This window comes from Chrysemys picta, chromosome 2 (assembly GCF_011386835.1).
Source record: "Chrysemys picta bellii isolate R12L10 chromosome 2, ASM1138683v2, whole genome shotgun sequence".
NCBI lineage: Eukaryota > Metazoa > Chordata > Testudines > Emydidae > Chrysemys > Chrysemys picta.
Window position 1 is genome coordinate 85,531,050 of NC_088792.1, and position 24,536 is coordinate 85,555,585.

Consider the following 24,536-nt stretch of genomic DNA (forward strand, 5'->3'; position numbering starts at 1 on the left):
AATATAGGCTGATATATTTAAATACAATGTTGGAAAGTATAAATGTAAGCTCCTTTAAAAAAATAAAGTAACCAAAACAGAAAAATGATGTCATATGGCAATGCTATTGAAAAGCAATTTTGAAATATATTCTTAGGGGGACTTCAAGTTTTCAGATAAGCATTACTAATACATCAACAAGATACATGTTCATCTGATAGCCTGTCACCCTCTATCTAATTAGTTTTTTTTAAAGCATGCTTGGAGCACAATTAATAAACACCAAGAAGATGTACTTTATTCACAACAAAATTAACGAATGATATATTATGTAGAAAACCAGTTCCTAAGAAAAACAAAAATGCGAAGCTAGTAAGAAGATCACTGTTTATGACAAAATGACAGATGACACTTGGTGTCAAGTACTTTCTGTGGAAGTAAAAATAAATTTATCATTCTGAGACCAAAGCACCATATATTTGATGTAAATATCTTGTAATCAAATTCACTTTTTTAAATATACAATTGTAACAGAGAACTTGGTACACCTCTCCCTCGATGTAACGTGACCCGATATAACACGAATTCGGATATAACGCGGTAAAACAGCACTCCGGGGGGGCGAGGCTGCGCATTCCGGTGGATCAAAGCAAGTTTAATATAACGTGGTTTCACCTATAACGCAGTAAGATTTTTTGGCTCCCAAGGACAGCGTTATATCGAGGTAGAGGTGTAGTTGTGCAGCATTACAATCTTTTGCATCCACAAAGTTAGTAGCACATAAATTAAGCCATATTTCTTTTAATGGAAATCAATCAACTGTGTTATATAACTCTTTAATGAAAGATGGTTGCACTGGTGCCTTTGCTTCTATTAAAGCAGTATCAAATGAAGTTTATCGTACTATAACCTACACAATTCTAGATTTCAGGATGGAATTCTAGGCATCTAAGAGAGAAAAATACTCTCAATAAATAAAATTATTTTAGGTGTCCGACTTAGAGCAAAAGAGTATACTCAGCTAGATTACTGAAGTTTTACTATATACACCTCTACCCCGATATAATGGGGTAAAGCAGTGCTCGGGGGGGGGGGGGGCTGCGCACTCTGGCAGATCAAAGCAAGTTTGATATAACGCGGTTTCACCTATAACGCGGTAAGATTTTTTGGCTCCCAGGGACAGCGTTATATCAGGGTAGAGGTGTGTATGTATATATATATATATATATATATATATATACACACACACACACACCCCTTTCAGAACTGCTGTGCCGAGTCTTCATTTATTCACTCTAATTTAAGGTTTTGTGTGCCAGTAATACATTTTAACATTTTTAGAAGGTCTCTTTCTATCAGTCTATAATATATAACTAAACTATTGTATGTAAAGGAAATAATGTTTTTAAAATGTTTAAGAAGCTTCATTTAAAATTAAATTAAAATGCAGAGCCCCCTGGACCGGTGGCCAGGACCTGGGCAGAGTGAGTGCCACTGAAAATCACATGCCATAGGTTGCCTACCCCGATATACACACATACACATATTAGTAAAACTATATATATATATAGAATTCTTTGAAGGGGTCAACAAGCCATAATTCATTTTATTTATATATATATATATATATATAAATAAAATGAATTATGGCTTGTTGACCCCTTCAAAGAATTCTATTAGAATTCTATGAAGGGGTCAACAAACATGTGGACAAGGGGGATCCAGTGGACACAGTGTATTTAGATTTCCAGAAAGCCTTTGACAAGGTCCCTCACCAAAGGCTCTTATGTAAATTAAGCTGCCATGGGATAAAAGGGAAGGTCCTTTCATGGATTGAGAACTGGTTAAAAGACAGGGAACAAAGGGTAGGAATTAATGGTAAATTCTCAGAATGGAGAGGGGTAACTAGTGGTGTTCCCCAAGGGTCAGTCCTCGGACCGATCCTATTCAACTTATTCATAAATGATCTGGAGAAAGGGGTAAACAGTGAGGTGGCAAAGTTTGCAGATGATACTAAACTGCTAAAGATAGTTAAGTCCAAAGCAGACTGTGAAGAACTCCAAAAAGATCTCACAAAACTAAGTGATTGGGCAACAAAATGGCAAATGAAATTTAATGTGGATAAATGTAAAGTAATGCACATTGGAAAAAATAACCCCAACTATACATACAACATGATGGGGGCTAATTTAGCTACAACAAGTCAGGAAGATCTTGGAGTCATCGTGGATAGTTCTCTGAAAATATCCACACAGTGTGCAGAGGCCGTCAAAAAAGCAAACAGGATGTTAGGAATCATTAAAAAGGGGATAGAGAATAAGACTGAGAATATATTATTGCCCTTATATAAATCGATGGTACGCCCTCATCTCGAATACTGCGTACAGATCTGATCTCCTCATCTCAAAAAAGTTATACTGGCACTAGAAAAGGTTCAGAAAAGGGCAACTAAAATGATTAAGGGTTTGGAACGGGTCCCATATGAGGAGAGATTAAAGAGGCTAGGACTCTTCAGCTTGGAAAAGAGGAGACTAAGGGGGGATATGATAGAGGTATATAAAATCATGAGTGATGTGGAGAAAATGGATAAGGAAAAGTTATTTACTTATTCCTATAATACAAGAACTAGGGGTCATCAAATGAAATTAATAGGCAGCAGGTTTAAAACAAATAAAAGGAAGTTCTTCTTCACGCAGAGCACAGTCAACTTGTGGAACTCCTTACCTGAGGAGGTTGTGAAGGCTAGGTCTATAACAGAGTTTAAAAGAGAACTGGATAAATTCATGGTGGTTAAGTCCATTAATGGCTATTAGCCAGGACGGGTAAGGAATGGTGTCCCTAGCCTCTGTCTGTCAGAGGGTGGAGATGGATGGCAGGAGAGAGATCACTTGATCATTGCCTGTTAGGTTCACTCCCTCTGGGGCACCTGGCACTGGCCACTGTTGGTAGACAGGATACTGGGCTAGATGGACCTTTGGTCTGACCCGGTACGGCCTTTCTTATGTTCTTATGGCTAGGTCTCATGAAGCCACATGTATGCCTTACCTACACCTAAGGTGTCACTGATGGCTATTATGTTAGATTTGTAAGGTTTATGTAGAAAATATTTAACTTCTAAATAATCAATGAGCAAAGCTGATCTAATTTGTGTGCACGACACCACATACTGTGGACATTTAATGAACAGTGCACTTGACAGCTTTAATAAAACATAGCATTTGCCAACAGAGATAATTAGAATTGAAGCAGCAAAATTCTAGTGTTTGGCAACACAGATGAAACAACTTCATTAAAATGTACAGCTTCGGCAAATGAAAGGCAGGAAAGCACTGGACCTTGAAGAATCAGCCTTCTCAAAACTAATTGCTTCAATGCTTAAACAGGACAGCTATGAAATACCAAGGGCATAACAAGGAAATACTAGTTTAAAAAATCGGCTTTTCAAAGAGCACTGCACTGTATTTAGGCCATTAAACTTTATTCTAATTTGAAGGGTTGTGTGTTAACGAAAGAAATCACTCACACTGTTTTAAAACCAATAAGGTAAATAAATTTAAATTAGCTACATGGACCTGAGAGTTTCATCAAGATGCTATTGTATAAATCCCAGTAATAACGTTTTTCTTCCTTTTAGTGCATCAGAACTTAAAACAACACACCCAGACTTCAACATTTTAACCACTTTGTTTGATAATACTGAAACCAGACTGCAATTGTGATAAAAGTTAATCCTCTGGAAACTGTACATAACTTGTACATGCCCCGCTAAGCATTTATTTGGCTGACAGTCTGGAAAATAAAAATGCTTTAAGGGTTAACTTCAGAGATATGCTGTAATTAAATTAAAGGATACCATGACATTTCACACAGTAATTCTAGTCCACTCGATGGAATTACAGTGGTTAAACTGCAATTATTTTAGGAGCTCTCTTTCTTAAGCACATGACCTAGGAACACAAGTTAGTTAATTAATATGAAATCACAAGATGTTTTACTATTTCTTACAATAAATCAATTGATACAAAAGTATTATAAAAATGAAATATAGCCAAACTACTTCTTACAAGGCTGTATTTTTTGTTTGTTGTCAAAAACTCTTGACAAAAGTGCAGGTTTATATTTTACTGGGCATAGTTTATTCTCTCTGTCAGTGAATATCAATGAGCAAAATAGAAGCCTCTATATACAGTGTCTCTGGAAGCAGAAAATTGTTATATCATTAGTATACAGCCTATAAGGGACTTTGTCAGCAAACATACGCACCATTCTTCAACCACAAAAGTAAGTTAATTGAGAAACAAGTCAATTCTGCCTAGTTATATAGTTGACTAATCAGGCTTTTAAAGTTTTGTTGCTTTTGATCAATGGACTAGTCTACATAAAACTGAACATTGGTAAACATGAATCTCAATATTAATTTAATGTCATCTGTAGATGATCTAACTTAAAATAGGGATTATGTTTTAACAACGTGATATCATCTCCAAAGGAAAAAACATAGCTCTGATGACTTCACTTTTCAAAACCATTCTTACTGATATGTAATAAATATGTCTAATAAACATAACATTTCAAGTAGGGTGCTGGTCATGTAGTGAGGATGTAGCCTACCACTTTGGCGATCCAGTTCAGGAGTAATCATGGATATCCGGTTGCTTGGATGTATCACAATGTTGCTCTATGGGGAAAGGAGATGTCTTGTGCCTTTCACTAAAATTCTTATTGGGGAGTCATAAAAGGGGTATGCAAGCTTCACACATCAAAGGAAAATAGTAGCTAAGAGTGATTGCTTTGGGGTGATGAAGGAAGAAAGCATGTGTGTGAAAATACGCAGTTATTTCAAGCACCACACCAACAGACAAGGTACTGAAAGCCTGGGTGGTTGTTCTCCTATCCCACCATAACAAGTGGTACAGAAAATGAAAACCAATATTTAATAGTGTTATATTTTATTTTCTCCTTTTCCCAGTGGGGGGTATTTATCCCAGCCATCAACGCATAGGTTTCTTCTCTGCTCAAGTCCTAGTCAAATTATGCAAGCTTTAAATACAGGCCGGATAAGCCCTCTTCTTTCATTCTGGAAATCAATCATGGTGCCCCCTTTATTCCCCCTATTCTGTTGTTTGATGGCTATAGTTGCATTCTTACCTCCTATGTTAACAAGTAGCTTGTTATGAGCCAGAGGAAAAGTTACTTATAGCAACTGGGGTTCTTTAAGAGTGTTGCCTCTGCATATTTACATTTGTGGGATGCAATCCCAGAAAAGATGAGATTTGGTAATCTTTTAGAAAAGCAGTTTCTGTTGGAACTACATAAGTGCTCCCTGGAAGCACCAAATATTTAGAGTTGAGGCTATAAATCCGCCATGCGACCCCACTCTTCTCATTTCCTTCTGTAAAGAGGAGTCCTATGGAAGGGGGGATAGCAGGCAGGTTTCATGAATACACAGGCAACATGCCTCCAAGAACCATAATTACTAGAGTAACTATTTTTCCTTCTTTGAGGTGGCTGCTGCATATTCCAGCTAGTGAGGGTCTAATGAGCACTACTACCTCTGGGAGGTAGGTTTAGGTGTTATAATTAATAAGAATTGCAGAATTGCCCTACCACAGTGAGCATCAGTTCTAGATGTTACATCAAGAGAGTAGAGCTGAGTGTGTTCAGAACTTTAGGTAAATGCTCTGCAGAGGTCTAAGGAGGAAACATTCTGGAAGCATGTCAGCAGTGCTGCCCTATGCCTGGTAGAGTGAGTTGAGATCCTGAGGTACTGACACCTTACCTAATGTTTAATGTTTCAATTTATACAGCATAATCTACTTAGACTAATGCTGAGTGAAAATGGCATCCCCTTCAGTCTTTCTATTTACTTTAGTCATAGCCAAATAAAAACTCAAAGCCCTATTGATATCTAGGCTATGGAGTCTAGTTTCCACTGGATGAGAGTACAGTTGTGGAAAGTTCACCATGAGATTAATAGTTTGATTCAGTGGGAACTCAGACATCACTTATGGTATAACTTTGGGATGAAGACCCGGATCAATTTTGTTCCTATGGACTATGGTAGAAGTAGGATCAGCCATTATAGCCTTCTGCTCACTCTTCCAGTAGATGCAACTGCAAGACAACACAGCACCAAATTCCCAAGACTCAGTGTTGTCTTCTTCCTCTGGAGCAATACTGAGAACTCTGGCACCAAACATCCCTTGGCACATCTCTCTTTCTTTTTGAAGGGCTACAGAGGGGCCAAGAGCTGCATCAATGTATCCTCAAAAGAACCTGATTGAGGTTGAGGAGATAACACTGAAGAGGATCCTATTCAGATAGCTTATGTTATGGCATTAATTTAATCAGCATCAAGGAAGTCCCTGGCACCAAGGGAGCACTCATGTGGGTTTGCTCCAGAGCAACAAAGCTCAAGGGGAATCACTAGTACCCGCACAGCATAGGTGCCTTTTTAATACCGAGTTTCCTAAGTGCCTGAGGAGTCCCTGGGTCAGTGAAGGACCTGCACTAAGAGGTTGCTTAGGAGCTGAAATCAGCCTTGAGACCAACGAAATTCAGTACCAGAAATTTCATTTATCAGACTGATATTTTCAGTGCAGAAGAGGAGCTGGTTCTTAAAGAATACTTAGGTATTACAACTATGGATTCTGTGTTGTGTCTAGCAACTGACATTTTTAGTTCCAGGTTGCCCCTGGTTTGCTTGACTTGAAGCCAAGGATGGCCTCTTTGCTCCCATCTCTCAGATGTAGATGGTTGATCCAACATCAGAATCCAGGGCCATGCTTTTAAGACATCTTTGTTGAGGAAAGCCCTGTGACTCTACTGCCTGCTAATGTGGACTCAAAGTCATTACACACCAAACAGCAATTGGGGAAATAGGCTTCCCCCAGACAGAACAAACAACTTATTTGTGCACATCCACTTTCAGAAGCCCGCACTGCTTAAATCAACCTTCCTTATCAACATTCTTTGTGGTGTGATTAACCATGACATAAAAGTCTAAGGACACTGAATGTGTAATGGCAAAGCTACCTAACACTTACTATCATGCAGAACAAATTAAATTAGTTTTAGAACAAACCTTCAAAAATGGCTTTGGGCGAGAAGGTACCTGCACCTCAATTGGCTGCAGAAAAGAAGAAATTGGGACAATTAGGGTTACAATTCTCTTTTATAATCTTGGCTCCGAACATTGAGTGCTACAAGAGAGTTCTCATGTAGCCCAATAAACTCTACTTTTCAAAAAGTTCCTGAAGCTCAGCAGTGCCGAGAAGGCACATCATACAAATATGACTGTGTAGAGACCACATGAAAGAAGAATCAATGCTACTGCATAGAATCACCCGAAAGAAGGTGCCAATGCATCAGGTAGTTCTGTTATTTCCATATTCCCTGTAAAGCTTGTTTTCCCCATAACACACTTGTTCTTGACTGACAAAACTGATGGAAGTCATATGGTTGTTACTGATTTAACTCTCCTATGTCACAGCATGCAAAGCTGGTACAAAGCCAGAAGTTGGGTTTTGGACTTTTTGACTAGCCATATGAATTTAATATTCATTAAAGAGCCTGTGGAACTCATTGCCAGGGGATGTTGTGAATGCCAAAACTATAATGGGGTTCAAAAAAGAACGAGATAAATTTCTGACCCAGTATAACCATTCTTATGTTCTAAAAATGACTGATTGAGAGTTCTGGAAATGGAAATCTATACTTTTCTCTACTGCCCTACCTGTGTGACTCAAGATAATTCTAGAGTGACTTCTCCTAAGGCTGAAAGAGCAATTCAGACTTAGTGCCTATTCGGTCCTTAGCCTCCCTGGTGACACTGCCTACAAAAAATGTTACTTACCTGTACCATAACTGTTCTTTGGGATGTGGGTGCAGATGTGTTTTCTATTCAGGTGTACATGCACCCAGTGCTCCGAAGCCAGAGAACTTTGCTTAGCAGTACTCATTGGGGCAGCACACATGCTCTTTGGCACCTCTTATGGCTATTTAAGGACAGTGCTGCCCCGACCTCCCTCAGTTCCCTCACACCAAAAGCCCAAACTGGAGAGACTGATGCAGAAGGGACATAGGGTCAGTCTTGAAATACAAGTCTGTACCCACATCTCAAAAAACAACAGTTACAGTACATACAAGTAACGATTTTAAATTCTTTGAGGGTTTCAGATGTGCAATTCACTCAGGTGATTCACAAGCAGTAACTGAAGGAGTTGGGGCTCAGAGTCTACTTAAACAGCAACTGCCCTTCCAAAGTTTGTGTCTGACTGGAGATACAGTCGTAATAGTGTAATGTTTGGTAAAAGCATGCATGGAAGACTAGGTAGCAGCCTGCAAATGAAACATCACTGAGAAATGCAACTGAAGCCGCTTGGGCCCTTGTTGAATGACCCCCCAGTCTCTGTGGAGGAGAGATCTGGGCTATGCCATATGCTGTTGTAATACAGGAAGTGATACATCTGGAAATTGTCTGTGCAAAAACTGCTGGACCCCTCATCCAATCCACATAGGAGAGAGAAAGTCGAGGCAATGCACAAAATGGTATACTCCTTATCAAATAGAATGTCAAAGATCATCTCACATCCAGTGACTGGAGGTGCTGCTCACCTGCATTCGAGTGAGGCTTAGGAAAATAGGAAAGAATATTGTTTGGTTAAGGTGAAACCACTTTAGATAAAACATTGAGTGTGTGGTCTTAAGGCCATCTTGTTCATTAAAGAGCCTCTGGCCCTCTCATTGAGGCCTACAGCGGTTTACTTACTCTCCTTGCGGATGTTATGGCAATAAGAAAGGCTGTCTTCTGGCAAAGGAGAGACAGGGAACAAGTTGCTAAGGGCTCAAATGGAGGTTTTATGAGAGCAGCCAGCACAGAATTAAGGTCCCACAAGGGAACCTTTCCTTTTACAGGTGGAAAATGGCAATCAACCCCTCTTAAAAATCCTACTACCATGGAGTTTGGGAAAACTGATTTCCCATGGATTGGATGATGGAATGCCGAGACTGCCACTAAGTGGTGAGACTCAACAAGTTGAGATACAGACCCGAGGACTTAAGATGTAAAAGGCAATCCAAAATGTCCTGAACGTGGGCTAGCATAGGCTGAATTCCCTGAGTGAGCAACCAAACCAAAAAAACACTTCCATTTGGCCAAATCGGTAGACTTAGTAGAGGTTTTTCTACTATTAAGTAGGACTAGCTGAACTGCTTGAGAGCATTGTGCTTCCTCCTCATCTAAACATGCAGCATCCACACTGTGAGGTGCAGGCTGCTCAGAACTGGATGTGAAATCTGACTGTGGTGCTGTGTCAGTAGGTTGGGAAGGAGATCTGTGAGGTTGAACAGACAGACTGTGAAGGTCAGAAAATCAACATTGTCTTGCTCAAGCTGATGCAGTGATTCATCTTCATTTTGAGAATAACCTGAGGAATGAGTGGGACTGGCATGAAGGGACACATCATTGCTGATTCCCAGTTCAGATAGAAGACATCAGTTAAAGACCCTGGAGTGAGCCCTGCTTGAGAGCACAATTAACTGTACTCGTCTTTTGTTGCAAACAGATTGATTTTCAGAATACCCCACTCTCTGAAGATGGACCTCAGAACACTGGTCTTCAAGGACCACTTGGGATTCTGGGAGAAATTTCTGCTGAGGTGATCAGCTAGCTAATTCTTTGCACCTGATAAGTGTGTGCTAGTGAGAATTAGGTCCTTCCTTCATGCAAAAGTGCCAAAATGTTATTGCTTCCTAGCAGAGCTAGTTGGAACAGGCTTCTCCCTTCCTGTTCATATAATACATTGCTGTAGTGTTGTCGGTAAGTATGTGAAGCTTGATCTGAGCCTGAAGAACCTGGCATGATTGTTTGAAGCTCCTGGACTTAGGAAGCTTCCTTTCATATCAGTTTCTGTCCACAAATCCTGAACTTTCAATATCCCTATATACAGCCCCCAATGTATTGTGGAGGCATCAGTAACTACAGTCTTGGTCAATGGAGGAGAGGCAAAGGGAATACCTTCACTTACTTTATTCTGATCTATCCACCACTTTAAGGATGGATTGCTGATTGCACTCAGACAAGCCTGTCTAATGACTGACAACAAGGGAGATAGACCAACTTCAACCAGGATCGAAGAGAATGAAGATGTAATGCTGGGCTACATAAGAGCATGCAGCTACATGAACTAATAACTTCATAGATGCATGGACCATAGCTGAAGAGTGGCACTGGAGAGACAAATTATTCATTTGGTAGAAAAGCCCTTGAACTTGTAGAGTCTAGTAGGGACGCAATTAATTCAATTCTTTGTGTTGGAATTAATATCAACTTACCTTTGTTCAAAATCAACCCCAGTTGATTCAAGAGATATAGCATGAACTGGATGTGACAGAGGACTTGTGCTTTGAATTTGTCCTTCAGTAACCAATCATCCAGGTAAGGAAAGACACGAGATCCCATTCTTCTTAGATATGCTTCCACTATTACCATGTATTTGGTAAACACACGTGGGACTGATGCTGATGTTGATCAATCATTATGAATCTCAGAAACTTCCTGTGGCTTGGGAAAATCGCCACATGGAAGTAGATGTCCTGAAGATCAAGGACTGGAAACCAGTCATTGTGCTCTAACACAGGGAGAATTGTAGCTAAGTTTACCATACAGAACCTCATATTTTGACATACTTGTTGAGACCTCAGAGGTTGAGAATCAGTCTCAACCCTTACTTAGGCTTGGGAATCAGGAAGTAATGAGAGTAGAATTTCTTTCCCCAGCCGAGTGCCCTAAGCACTGGGCTACAGAGTCACTCACTCACCCTCCTCTCTCTGGTCCAATATTTATGTATACTAAGTAGAACAGCTTCAGCAGGAGAGATTGTGAGAGACCCACCCCAGATTACCCACTAGCCTGGGGTTCAGGCACTCACCTGGAATGTGTAGCCCTGGGTTCAAGTCCATGCTCCAAATCAGGCAAATGAGGGACTGGAAAACGGGTGTCCCACATCCCAGGTGTGTGTTCTACTCATTAGACTCTTGGCTATAATGGAATGGGACTCTCTCTCTCTCTGGTTTCTTGCAAGAAAGGGTTGACCTGCTTAGCCACCTAACTCCAGGAAAGGGTTCTTGATTGGGAATCATGAGCAGAAACAGGTACTTCCCGCTGGCCTGTCAGTCAGTGGGAACTATGCACCTAAGTATCTTTGTGGATCTGAGTTCTTTCCTTTAGATTTCACTCCTGAATAGTTCAGGCAGCTCCCCACGCAGCTTTCTGTCTTCTGAGAATCCCTCTCTTAGGTTCCTAATTCCACAAGGGAATGCCTGGGCACCTAACTAAGGGCTGTGAATTCCACTGGTCAGCAGGGCACCCAGTAGTTAAGGGCTGCAATGCCTAAGTCCCCTTTGTGGACCTAGCTCCAGAAGCCTTCAGGCAAGGGGAATTGACTAATTCAGATGTGTAAAGCACTTCTACAAAACACATGCCCTGTGCCAATCAGATTGCTTGCATCATCTCTCAGCATTCCACACAGCTTAAAATACAAACATTATCTTGCTACTCGTGTCCTTCTAGCAAATTAATGTTATCACTTGAATTTCCCTTCCTCACGCTATTTATTCTTGCAGCAGAAAACATTTTCTATTAGGTGGTATCAAGGCACCAGCCTCAAGGCAGGAAGTGGGCTGGAGCCAACATACTCCTCAATAAATTGGCTGAAGTTCTGAAGAGTAATACAGTCAGCATTATTTTTGTCCTTTGAGACAGGGTGCGTCGCTTTCATGTTCCTGCTCTGGGCTTAGAAAGACAAGCCAATCTGCTCTGAGCAAACTGAATTCAGGCTACAGGGCCAGTAAAAACAAGGCAAGAAAAATGATAAATTGATTTTCATTAATAACATATATAAATAAAAATTATACTTAGCAAAACTATGTGCTCATTCAAAATATATGTAATTGTTAAATATATCTACTCTGTCACAGTTCTTGTGCTGAGTAGTTTTTGTATAGCTATTGATATTCATGTTGGGATTTACATTTTATTTTATTAAGAATTAAGTTCATGTAGATGCTGGAGGAATGTTATAGGGGATATTCATTTTTTTATGATTTTTCTAAATGTAACAATCAGGGACAAATTAAAGCAAACCATTGCCCCCTCATGGCCCTTCCTTTTGTTGGTGTTGCAGCATAATCAAGATGAATTGGGAAGTTCACCCCCCTCACAGCTATCACTTTGAGCCATCTGGAAATTGGAGAGTGCTACCATACGGGCAGGGGAAAAGGAGGGAAATCAAATGGAGGGAAATCATTAAAAAGCAGTTAAATTTTGGACACAAACACTAACATACACCTTACTCAGAATCATATGTGCATTGCATGATATTACTAAAAGGAAGTTATGTTTGTTTGGGGGCTTTAACTGGGCATTACAATACTTTAACAAGTTTTGACTGCTTTTAAGTTTAACTTAACTCTGAATTTCCTGGGGTTATAAATGCTTGCTTCTGGAATAATTACAACATCTCTAATGTCTTTTCCTCTAAATTACGGATATGTAGTCTCACGCTTAACTCCATCTTAACTTAGTTTTTGTTTGGGAACATTATGTATATTTAGGGTGACCAGATGTCCCGATTTTATAGGGACAGTCCCAATTTTTGGGTCTTTTTCTTATATAGGCTCCTATTACCTCCCATCCCCGTCCCGATTTTTCACACTTGCTGTCTGGTCAGCCTATGTATATTACACCCCACCCCCACCTACCCCTTATCACTCAGCACTTATTCAGGAAGGTGAGGGTACATATTTCTACTTCTTCACTCAAGATCTGTAAATCCTAGTTTAGCCCTAGAATTGGGGATGAACTTGTAAAATCCGGAGCTGAATGGAAACTGAAACCCAATTAACTGAATAGCCATCGACACTGGTGTGGGGATGAAGGTTCAGAATTTGGAAATGAACCAAGATCAGAACTCATGCTAACCCAACTCTAGAGGGGCTGGAATAAAACGTTGGATCCAAATTTTCCTGAACATTAGTGGCTTTGAAATCCAGAATTGTGCTGCTCTTGACCATCTCTAGTAACTAGATTTTACATTAATTTATAAAGTTAGGGCCTGATCCTGAAAACACTTACTAAAAGTAGTGCCTATAGCCACAAACAATTCCACTGACCTCAGTAGGACAAGTCATGTTAGAAAGTACCCAACTTCGTAGTGTGTTCAAGGTTAGTTCTTTTGGGATTTACACCAGGAATGTAGGATGGAAGTTTTCAGATGGACCAAGAGAAAGAGGACGTTTATTTTTATAAATAATAAAATTACTCTTTCAATTGTAAACAACAGGAGAGCTATGTTTGCTTATGCAATAACCTGGTACCCTTACTAGGGTAAATAATTGGTCAAATCCCTCATAAACACAATTCCTAACAAAATAGACCGTCATCCCAATTCTTTAATCTAATTTTCACTTAAATTAATGTGATGAGTATTTTATTGATATTTCCTAACAGGAATGGAGTCTACTTTAGATGAAGAATTAAAAATAAAAAATACATCTAGCTGTGAGACTACAAACAGGGAACTTTAAAGTTAAGGATGATGTCTCCTCTTAGCATAAGTTGTTCTGGGATGGTACCACAGCTTCTATGACACACACAAGTTTGTTTTATGTTGGTGCTGTATGGGTGCAATTGAGGAAAGAATACGTGAATTTGTTTTTGTTGGTCTGAGTCACAAACAACAGTTTTCCTTTAATCAAAGTTTTTTTTGGAGAGCTTTTTTGCATTTAATATTTGTTTGTTCCTGTGTACTTAGTGCAAAAGGACCAATTGTGAGGATCAAATTTAGAAGGCAGTATTTCAAGTAAATAATACAGCGGACTATTTAGAAAGTGTCAGTGGAATTTTTATTTTGCAAAACAGACACACAAAATAATTCACAGGAGTGATGTCCTCCAACCTCTGGAATTTGTTCATATTTTAAGGTCACTGTTCCTCACTAGGAAGTATTTTGAAGTGAAGCTAGAATGCAATAGCATTTGAAGAGGGAACAAGTTAGACAGACAGGGTCAGTAGAGGAGAGAAAAGAAAGCTCATCACATAGTGGAGAGGCAAAAATAAGAATTTAAGCCCTATAGCTATGGTAAAGATTCTACAGAATCTTCTAAATTACATCTATTTTAACAACTTATTTTTCCTATCAATTTGAAGGAGCAGTCAGTTCCAACTGATACCAGTATATTGCCACAATTATTATTCTTAGCTGCAGTAGCTCTCTATTCACTGAGAAGCTGCAATTAAACAGCAGTCATAGATTTTTAGGACTCTAATACTGCCCCTTCATTATCCCCTCGGCACTCATGCAGAACGCAGACACTATTGCTCCCAAAGCACAAAGTGGGGAGCTATACAACCCAAATGAGTCACAGTCAAATGAGCTGTGGCATGACCAGGGCCTCCCTCACAGCTATTTTAAGAAGCACTATACAGAAAGGTGTCCCCAGTGCTCCCTGCGGCATTCTTCATATATGTGTCCTGCATTGGCACCTCTGCTTGATGGCTACCAGCTCCAAACCCCAATTCCTACACTTAAGTGAGGAAAAAGGGCACAAGTTCGCCTTTAAAAACAGATTTTAACTCAAAACTGTGAAAATCAAAGGAAAGAACATCTATTCTACTTTTCATAAATATCTACATGGGCATATCAGTTAGCATGAGTTAAAAGAAATTATGCTCGGTACAGTTACATGATCTCACCCATGATTTATTCCACTTTTACAGTAGATGAATAGGTGGATCAAAGACAGAATTAAGAATGACTTCATCAGCAAAACAGAAAGCTTTTCTAAACAACTTCCACTTTACTTTCAAAGACAGAGCAAGCTCTTCTGTGCTTTTTATTATGAATGATGTGTTTATAATTCTTTATGGGATAATCATCAAATGATTTATTATACAGTTACTTTTATGGTCTTCTGTCAAATTTTGGGGGCATTATTATGTCTATGTATGTATGTATTTAAGAGACTAACTTTAGGCACCCAAGTTTGATTTTTTTTTCTGTTTTATTTATAAACTATAGAGATAAATGCTATCAAATGACATTTGGTTTCTTACAACCATTAGGTTCAATTAAAATCAGAAGTCTATTGGTTAGGCCAGCTCTTCATATCTACTGCCAAGTGATTTGGTTCCTGGGAGGGTGGGAAAACTTAAGTTACTCCTAAGGGAATTCTGCACCAAAAAATTAAAAATTCTGCACACAATATTTTAAAATTCTGCATATTTTATTTATCAATAAATAAATATGGAGGCAGCATGGCAGTGACAAGTACAGACCACTGGCAACACAGAGGTGGGAGGTCACCCTGCAGCTCCCCCCCACCAGGACACGGACTCAGTGGTGAGGCTGCACCCACCCTGACACGCATGCCCAACCCTGGCCCCTGATCTAGGTGTGGGCAGGCAGGCTCAGCCCGGCAGGATCCAAGTATGGAGGAGCTTAGTGTGGGGGGATCCAGGTATGGGGTAAGAGAGCTCTGTGTGGGACAATCTGGGTGCAGGCGGCTTGGTGGGGGGAGGGGGGGGTCAAGGTGCGAGGAGGATTTGGATGCACAGGGGCTAGTTGGGGAATTCCAAGTGCAGGGGCAACGGGATTCTGTGGGAGGGTCCAGGTGAAAGTAGTTGGGGCTCAGGAGGGGAGTCTGGGTGTGAGGGGATGGGGCTCAGCATAGGGGGTCTGGGTGCTGGCGGCTCAGTGGAGGGGGGGATCCAGGTGCTGGGGGAGTGGGGATTGGTGGGGTGGGGGTCTGGTTGCAGCTGGTTGGAGCTCAGTGGGGTGCGGGGCTTGTCAGGGTGGTCTAGGTGCAGTGGTGGTGTTGCTGGTCAGGGTTGGGGTTCAAGTATAGGGGACCAGTGGTGGTGGTCTGGGTGCAGGGATGGGGGTCCGGATGCAGTGGGGAGTGGCGTGGCTCAGCAGAGGGGGTCCGAGCAGCGGAGATGTGGATGCATGGGGGTTGGGCGGATGGGGGAGCAGCTCCCTGTACGGTGACCCCTCCCTCCGCAGCTGAGGAGCGAGGGGGGCCGGAAGTGATGGGGAGTATGCAGCCTGGGAGGTTTCTGGAGGTGGGTCTGACCCAGCGCTGGCCACTCCTAGCAGGGAAAGAGGAAGTCCCGTCCTCCCCATCCCCACCCCAGCCAGGACTCGCAGCTGAGCCCGACGCAGGGTAGGAGCCACTGGCCAGGATGTCCCAAGCCCCCCTGCAGTGATTTACTTCTCCACTTGCTGCTCCAGGCACTCAAAATGACGCACCCATGCTGGTGGGGAGGGGCACATGACTGCTCTTGTGGCTTCTCTTTGCTTCCCCATCAGAAGTTATTTTTCTGGACTGCAGTCTGGGTCATTATCTGTTATTCTTATTGAGCATTATCAGTTTACTTGACGCTGTCCTATCTACTGCAGCAACTTTGTTATCTCCCTCAGTGCCGTCACCAAAAGCATTGTGGCCCAAGAACCTTTTGACGCCAATTGGGAGATGGCATAAGGGGTGCATAGGGGTTTACAGGAATCCCTGGGTCTGTTGTCTATATAACAGTGTACCACAGGGTGGCATGTGAGGTGTCTTCCAACAACCAGTAATGCACTGGTTATCCTAATCATTGTGAGATGTATGTACAGAGCATATTGATGGAGTTATGTAGCTATACTGAAACTATGCTCTTAAGGTATGCAAGTTAAGACCGTTCACAGGAACGTGAGAAAAAGGTGATTCCTCTCTCTCTGGCTGACCACTGTGTAGTTTATGTCTTACAACGTAAGTCTATTAGCACACACAGTTACCCAGCTACTCAAGATTGCAAAGTCAAAAAGAGATCACAAAATCTACAGGAAGGAACACACAGCAGGAGGGAGTCCTCTTTATGAGTAAGATCAAATAAATAGTCTGGTATATCAGTAGAATGCAAAGAGAAACCCAGTATCCTTCACTGAGGGGACAAGCTGCCAACATGCTTGTCTTATCAATGGAGGGTCAAACCTGGCCAGGCTGTTAATTACTGGGAGAGAAACTTTGGGTGAACTAACCTTTGTGAGACAGGAGAATGTCTTGTTAGTTAAGTCTAGGCTCTTGCATGCATATTATGATTTTGTTTTAGATGTAATCAATTGTTCCCAACACTTTTACCTGCTTGCTATTTCTTAAGAACATAAGAACAGCTATAGTGGATTAGACCTATGGTCCATCTAGCCCAGCATCCTATCTTCTGACAGTGGCAAATGTCAGGTGCTTCAGAGGGAATAAACAGAACAGGCAATCATCAAGTGATCCATCTCCTGTCATTCACCCGCAGCTTCTGGCAATCAGAGGTTAGAGACACCCAGAGAATGGGGGTTGCCTCCCTGACCATCTTGGCTAATAGCCATTGATGGATCTATCCTCCATGAACTTATCAAATTCTTTTCTGAATGCTGTTATAGTTTTGGCCTTCACAACATCCCCTGGCAATAAGTTCCACAGGTTGACTCTGTTTTGTGTGAAGAAGTACTTCCTTTATTTGTTTTAAACAGGAGTGACTCCTGATTCTTGTGTTATGAGAAAGCATAAATAACACTTCCTTATTCACTTTCTCCACATCACTCATGATTTTATATACCTCTATCATATCCCCCCTTAGTCTCCTCTTTTCCAAGATGAGAAGTCCCAATCTTTTTAATCTCTCCTCATATGGAAGCTGTACCATAACCTTAATCATTTTTGGTGCCATTCTAGTGGGCTGTAGTCCACGAAAGCTTATGCTCTAATAAATTTGTTAGTCTCTAAGGTGCCACAAGTACTCCTATTCTCTGTACCTTTTCCAGTTCTAATATATTGTTTTTGAGAAGGGGTGACCAGAACTGCATGCAGTATTCAAGGTGTGGACAGAATATGGATTTATATAGCATGAATCGCTATTCTTTGTTTAATAAACTCACACCTGTTTTTCACTATAAACATATCAAAATGCTGTGTGTTTAGCTGGGCAGTGATCCTGACGTGAAAGGTACACTGTTCCCTAAGGAACAGAACATCTGGAAAGACTGAGTGTCCAGAAGAACAGGGGCTGGGCACTCCAGGGAGATGCTGGGTGGGCTTGGGGACTGGAGTGTACCTAGCATTAAGCTGCAGAAGAGCAGTGGCGCCTGTGGCAGCTGAGAGGGGAGTGCTTGGGTTGCCCATAGCTGGTGGAGTCAGGAGCTGATCCCTGGCAGGCCCAGATAAGGCTCCTTTACACTAAGGGCAGGTGATAACAAGTGCCTCACAACCTTAGGTACTCCTGAGAAGCGTCACAAGCAGAACTTTTTTTCAAAATGCTTTGCAGTTCACCTTTGATAGAGATCTAATGGTGGCTGAAAATGTTAAAGACAAAAATGGAACTCACATATGACAAGAGATTGCTATGATGAGGATTATTTAGCCTGGAAAAGAAGACAGCTATTGTGTGCACACTTAAAAAGTTTGTTCTGATTTAGAGGCATTATGTGTTCTAGCAGTATTCCTCAGTGTAAAGTTGGGGGCGGGAGGGGGGGGTTGGGCAGAAATCAGTGGAATCTGTAATACCTATATAACTGGAATGAACTTAAATGTGCTCATTGTGTAAGTGTCCTTAACAGCTGAATTCAAGATAATGACGATTAGTAAGTAATTTCCTACGTTTTTGCATCATACTACTACTAAGATCACGGGGCCAATCAGTGAAATTCCTGAATTTGTTGTAAATATAAAACAAATACATGGAAACACTTTTCACACATTGAAAGTCGGCTGTTTAATTCACTACCACAGGCACTCAGAATTAAATACCCTGGTCCAGATTCTCTGATGACTGAATTTACTTTGTGCTGTTTAAGTGAAAAGTCTACTTCTACGGTGTGGAGCTTCTCCTGTGAGAATTCCTCTTGTGTAGACAGGCTCATCAGATGGTATAAAGCTTAGCTGTCACCATAAGGAAGGAAGGTGCCTATCCAGGATGGGAAAGGGGTACTGCAAAGTGAGGATCCACAACATCTAAATCTCACCAGCAACATAAGCTAAAGTTGTCTCCCTATAACTTTAACTTACATTGGGGTTGGGCAGCTGAGAATCACGGAGCTATATCTGTACCCTCTCTCCACTTTGCCTGAGTTCTATTCAGGTGCAATGAAGAATTGAGTCCCCTTATAGCTTGGAAAAGGAGCTGGATAGTTTTGCATCTTAAAGTGATGCATGCTAAGGTAGAGACAATAAAGTATCACCAGGGCATAGATGTATGAAAGCCAGAATCTAGGAAGGAATTTTCACCCATATACAGAAAAACACAATTGAGGAGCTGCATTATTGGGGGGTTGGAGGGAAGACAGGTCGTCTTTATCTGAAGCATCAAGCATTGGCTACGGCTATAGGAAAAATACATGAAAGAATGGACAATTTGTTTAAGCTGATACTGTGAAATATGTTCCTAGGTTAACTGTTAAAATATCAGCTTTTCCTGCCTACAGCTAAGGGTGATAACTAAAAGTTGAGCTCTTTTTAGGTATTGATGATAATCTGTTACACTAAGATAATTATATCAGCACTCTGCTCCACTTCATTCCATGGAATCTATGTATTTAGGATGTTTACAATAAATTTGAGAAAGAAAGAAAGAAAATATCTGAAATATATCTGAGAAACTGGTAACAGGAGTTTAAAAGGGGACAGGATAGTATACTACGAACTGTTTTTATTTCTTAATGGAATATGCACATTTCAGCACGCTTACTGAAAAAGTGGCTCAGTGGTAAAGAGCCTAAATGAGGTCTGAGAAAGGATAATGTACCTTTAATGATTCAAATAGCAAGTAAATTAAATCTAATCATGTTCCATTAAGTATACTCTAGCTCCCATTTTTACTAAATTATTTTATTACGACTTCCCTATCATCTATTGAAATAATCTTTTACAGCAATTTAGTTCCCTACCATAAACAAGTCTTGTTTTTCACAATGAAGTCCCCTGAGATTAGTTGGAAGAGATGGATAATCTAAATTTTGTCATTCCCCCAGCCACTAAGGTTCACAGAAGTGAAGATTTTGTTTACCTATTTGCGGCTGAGATCATTAAGATATAATTAGAATTTTATTCATGAGTAATGGACCGTCTGTTATGGAGACACCATTCACCTAGTGAACATCTCCTGTCCCAGTTTTTAATAAGGGCAACAGGCATAATCCCCCTTCAGTCTCTGGAGAGTTCTGAACTAAATGGACTGCACTAGACATCTTTCTCTCCCTTCGTTATGTTTTGAATGGAATCTTATTCAGGCATCCAATGTTTTCTCAGACTCCACTGTTATTGATCAAAACTGCTAGCCTGTTTGCTTTCAGCAATATGCTCCTGCAGTGCCATCCAGATGTGAGTCCTAAAGACAGCTATGTGCAGTGAATTTAAATCCTTTCCAAGAACTTGGCACAGGGCACGCACATGTGGAACTTCATATTGTAGAGTAACAAATGAATTGGACTGTTTACAGAATAACCCTTGGCTCTGCAGGAATGGAAAGAGCTAACACTATATTCACGTATCATTTTAGGAACTCAAACTCGTTCTACTTAGTATATACCCCACAAAAAAAGCTTCAGGATGAAACTTTACTGGAAGTTCCGAATTTTAATAGTTCTGTTTTGTCCTGCATATTGAAGAGAATCTGGTTCCATTCCCAATCTCACATGTTGAGTATATGTTAATAAGACATTAAAAAAACATTTTATACAAAATATTTGTTACCTAGGAAGAACTAAACTGTACTATGAAGATTGTGAGCAGGCTCTGTAACAACTTAGTAAACATGAGGTGGTGTGTGTTGCTTGTCACAACTTGTTAGTAAAACATGCTAAATAAGAAAAGGAGTGAAAATACAATGCCTTAGGGCAAAATTCTGCTACCCTTCCTCAAACTGAGTAGTAAGTACTACTTATATAGTAAGGCACTACAAATGAAGGGGGCAGAATCTGACCCCCGTGCAATGAAGAAATAGCTTAACAGAAGAACTGAGGAGAAGAAAAAAAAATCTTAGTGTTCCCATTTGTCTAGTGAATCTTCATTTGAGCTGGCACCATTGCTTATATAGCAGGAAGCATAAAGAAGAACAGATAAAATAGCAAGATTAGAAATATATATGATTAAATTTAATCATTTTTACTATATCTAATTTTTAGTTACTTTTGGCTTTATTAGCATGCTATTCTGAAAAGACCTCCTAATCATAATAAAAACCTTTAAAAATAAAAACAAGATACATTTGGAAATTAAATATGCCAGAGTGTTCTGCCCTAATATGAGTAAAAGTAACAAGACAAAGTAGAAGTATTAATTTTAATTACTACTCCATGTTATTAACCATGCAATAGGACATTAACATACATGATGTATCATGCCCAACTGAACCTGAAAAGGCCAATCAGGTTTCTAGATATATGAATTAACCAGTTAGAAACCAATTTATTTATGTAAGTTCAATATTCTTTTACAAGAACTACTGTGAAGCACACAATAGCCTATTGTCTAGGTCATCAGAATGTAGCAGGTCAATAACTGTACAGTCAGCAACTGTCATACTTCTACATCAACATTCATTCACACAAAATGATTAAATCTACCTCAATCATTTGATAAAATAGCCACATCACTGTACAATTCTGATCACAGGGTCAGTGACTCCAGCTTTGAAAAATAAACAGCTTCACTTCCACATTTATTTTCCTTAAATGCTTTGGCTTTACCTTGATGTTTATGTTGCAACAAAAGACTTATGTTACAATGTTCTAATATATTGACAGAGACGGGCCCCAGTCAGAGTGACCATAGGGAAGTTTGGACTGAAACAGAGTTTTCTTCTAAATTTTTTGTTAGTAGAATACAGAAAATCTGTTAAACAACATCAAGAAATAGAAACTAAAAAATGTTGGGTGAGATTCAGCCTCTTTAAAGTCAATGTTAAAACTCTCACTAACTTCATCAGAGTCAAGATTTTACCCCTTACCTTTCAACTTACACATAAAGCTAGTTCAGTCAGGTACCTAGTTACAGAGTACAATTCCAGTTTTAGTTATGGAGGTGGAAAACCACCACAAGACTAATCAGGGTGTAGCATGTATGACTACTTGCCTTGAAACCCAATGAAATGTGTGCACATCCAGTGCAAGTAGCAGGTTGTCCCAACTCCAAGTATAGCATCATGAGTTTCTGAACTGGAAGAGCATAATGATGAAATAGTTTACAGATAGCATATAGGGACATTACAGAGCAGTCCCACTTTCAAAATGCTTGCTCAGATTATACAGCCGAGGAAGCTGGGAGGGAAACAAGCTAAAATGGAGGGACATATACCTTAGTTGGGACCACTTTCCAATAAAGGCAGACTCATTCCTCACATGGCAAGGAGAAGGGATTAGAAATGTGAGAGTCTGAGAGACAGAAAGGCTGTGCATTCAATCATTAAAAATATTGATAGCTCTGTATGGTGCAAACTTGACAGACCTTAAGATGTTTAGATAAATTTCTGGTGAGTGGTGAGGAAGGCCCTCTGGTTATAGAATAATAGAATTGTAGGACTGGAAGGGACCTCGAGAGGTGTTCTAGTCAGGTCCCCAGCACTCAAGGCAGGACTAAATATTACTTAGACCATCCCTGACAGGTGTTTGTCTAACCTGCTCTTAAAAATCTCCAATGACGGAGATTCCGCAAGCTCCCTAGGCAATTTATTCCAATGCTTAACTACCCTGACAGGAAATTTTTCCTAATGTCCAACCTAAACCTCTCTTGCAGCAATTTAAGCGCATTGATTCTTGTCCTATCCTCAGAGGTTAACAAGAACATTTTTTCTCCCTCCTCCTTGTTACAACCTTTTATGTTTTTGAAAACTGTTATCATGGTCCAATCTCCCCTCCCCTCCTCTCAGTCTTCTCTTTTCTGAACTAAACAAACCCAATTTTTTCAATCTTCCCTCATAGGTCATGTTTTCTAGACCTTTAATCATTTTTGTTGCTCTTCTCTGGACTCTCTCCAATTCGTCCACATCTTTCCCAAAATGTGGCAGATAGAACTGGAATCAATACTCCCGTTGAGGCCTAATCAGCACAGAGTGGAAGAATTACTTCTTGTGTCTTGCTTAGAATACTCCTGCTAATACATCCCAGAATGATGTTTGCTTTTTTTTGCAACAGTGCTACACTGTTGACTCACAGTTACCTTGTGATCCACTATGACCCCAAGATTCCTTTCTGCAGTATTCCTTTTTATTTCCCATTTTGCATATGGGCAACTGATTGTTCCTTCCTAAGCTGAGTATTTAGCATTTGTCCTTATTGAATTTCATCCTATTTACTTCAGGCCAGTTCTCCAGTTTGTCCAGATCATTTTGAATTTTAATCCTATCCTCCAAAGCACTTGCCACCCCTCCCAGTTTGGTATTGTCTGCAAACGTTATAAGTGTACTCTCTATGCCATTATCTAAATCACTGATGAAGATATTTTAAAGACCCAGACCCAATCCCTGTGGGACCCCACTTGATATGCTTTTCCAGCTAGACTGTGAACCACTGATAACTACTCTCTGGGAACAATTTTCCAACCAGTTATCCAACCACCTTATAGTAGCTCCATCTAGGTTGTATTTCCCTATGGCAAATGGGAAAATATTATGGTAGATATTGATATAAGTGGCACAGGGAAGTTGTGACACACAAGTTCCTTGGCAAAGGGCCCCCTGTTGACAAACACGTCTTGCAGGATATTTATCCATAAAGAGTAACATGTAAGTTATCTACAGAAAGCTCATAACTGGTCAAGATTCAGTCATTGTGAGATTTATGTACAGATAATATTTAAGGAATAATGTATTTATACTGAAAGCATGCTTTATGGACCTGGAGTAAAAGTTAATCACCAAGGGATAATGTGCCTCAGTAATGGGCCATTCAAGCAGGCGTGAGTTGTCACCCTGCTCTGGTTAGCCAGTGATGTAATGCAAGACTCAATTGTCTAGTCTTGCTCCATCCCAAGACTCTCAATACAAAACGATCAGAGACAACTGCAAACAATAAAAATCATTTGGGGGTAAAAAAAAAGGAACATTACAACATACAGAGGTTCACCCTATGAATAGAGACAAAAGACTGTTTCAGTATAACACAGAGTATGGAAAGGCACTCCGTATTCTTTTAATTGAGGAGACTTCTTGAGGGGCAGGGGTGTTCTTATGAAAAATTGGATCCTGGTTCCTGCAAAGCCAGCCAACTCTGCAACAGATTGAACATTGGGGTGGGGTGGGGGAACCAGTTTTATTATATAGGTACGGTAACTATTAAGATGTGCAATCCAGGTTCACGTTTTATGATTTTGTTTAGTACTGTAACTATTTGTTTCCATCATTCTCTCTTATTTCTAGTAGAATCTCTATTCTTTCCTAAATAAACCATTTGTTCATTATAAGTGATGGGTATACTACAGGAATGGTGATTTAAAGTAAAACTGGTAAACTGGGCTATACTGCACCTTTATGGGCA

The 24,536-nt window shown here is 40.3% G+C and overlaps 1 protein-coding gene across 3 annotated transcripts in view; it reads right to left on the reverse strand.

Annotated features, from left to right (window-relative positions):
* Positions 1-24,536, reverse strand: part of ULK4 (unc-51 like kinase 4) — a 408,217-nt gene that overhangs the window by 141,051 nt on the left and 242,630 nt on the right. The window lies entirely within an intron of this gene.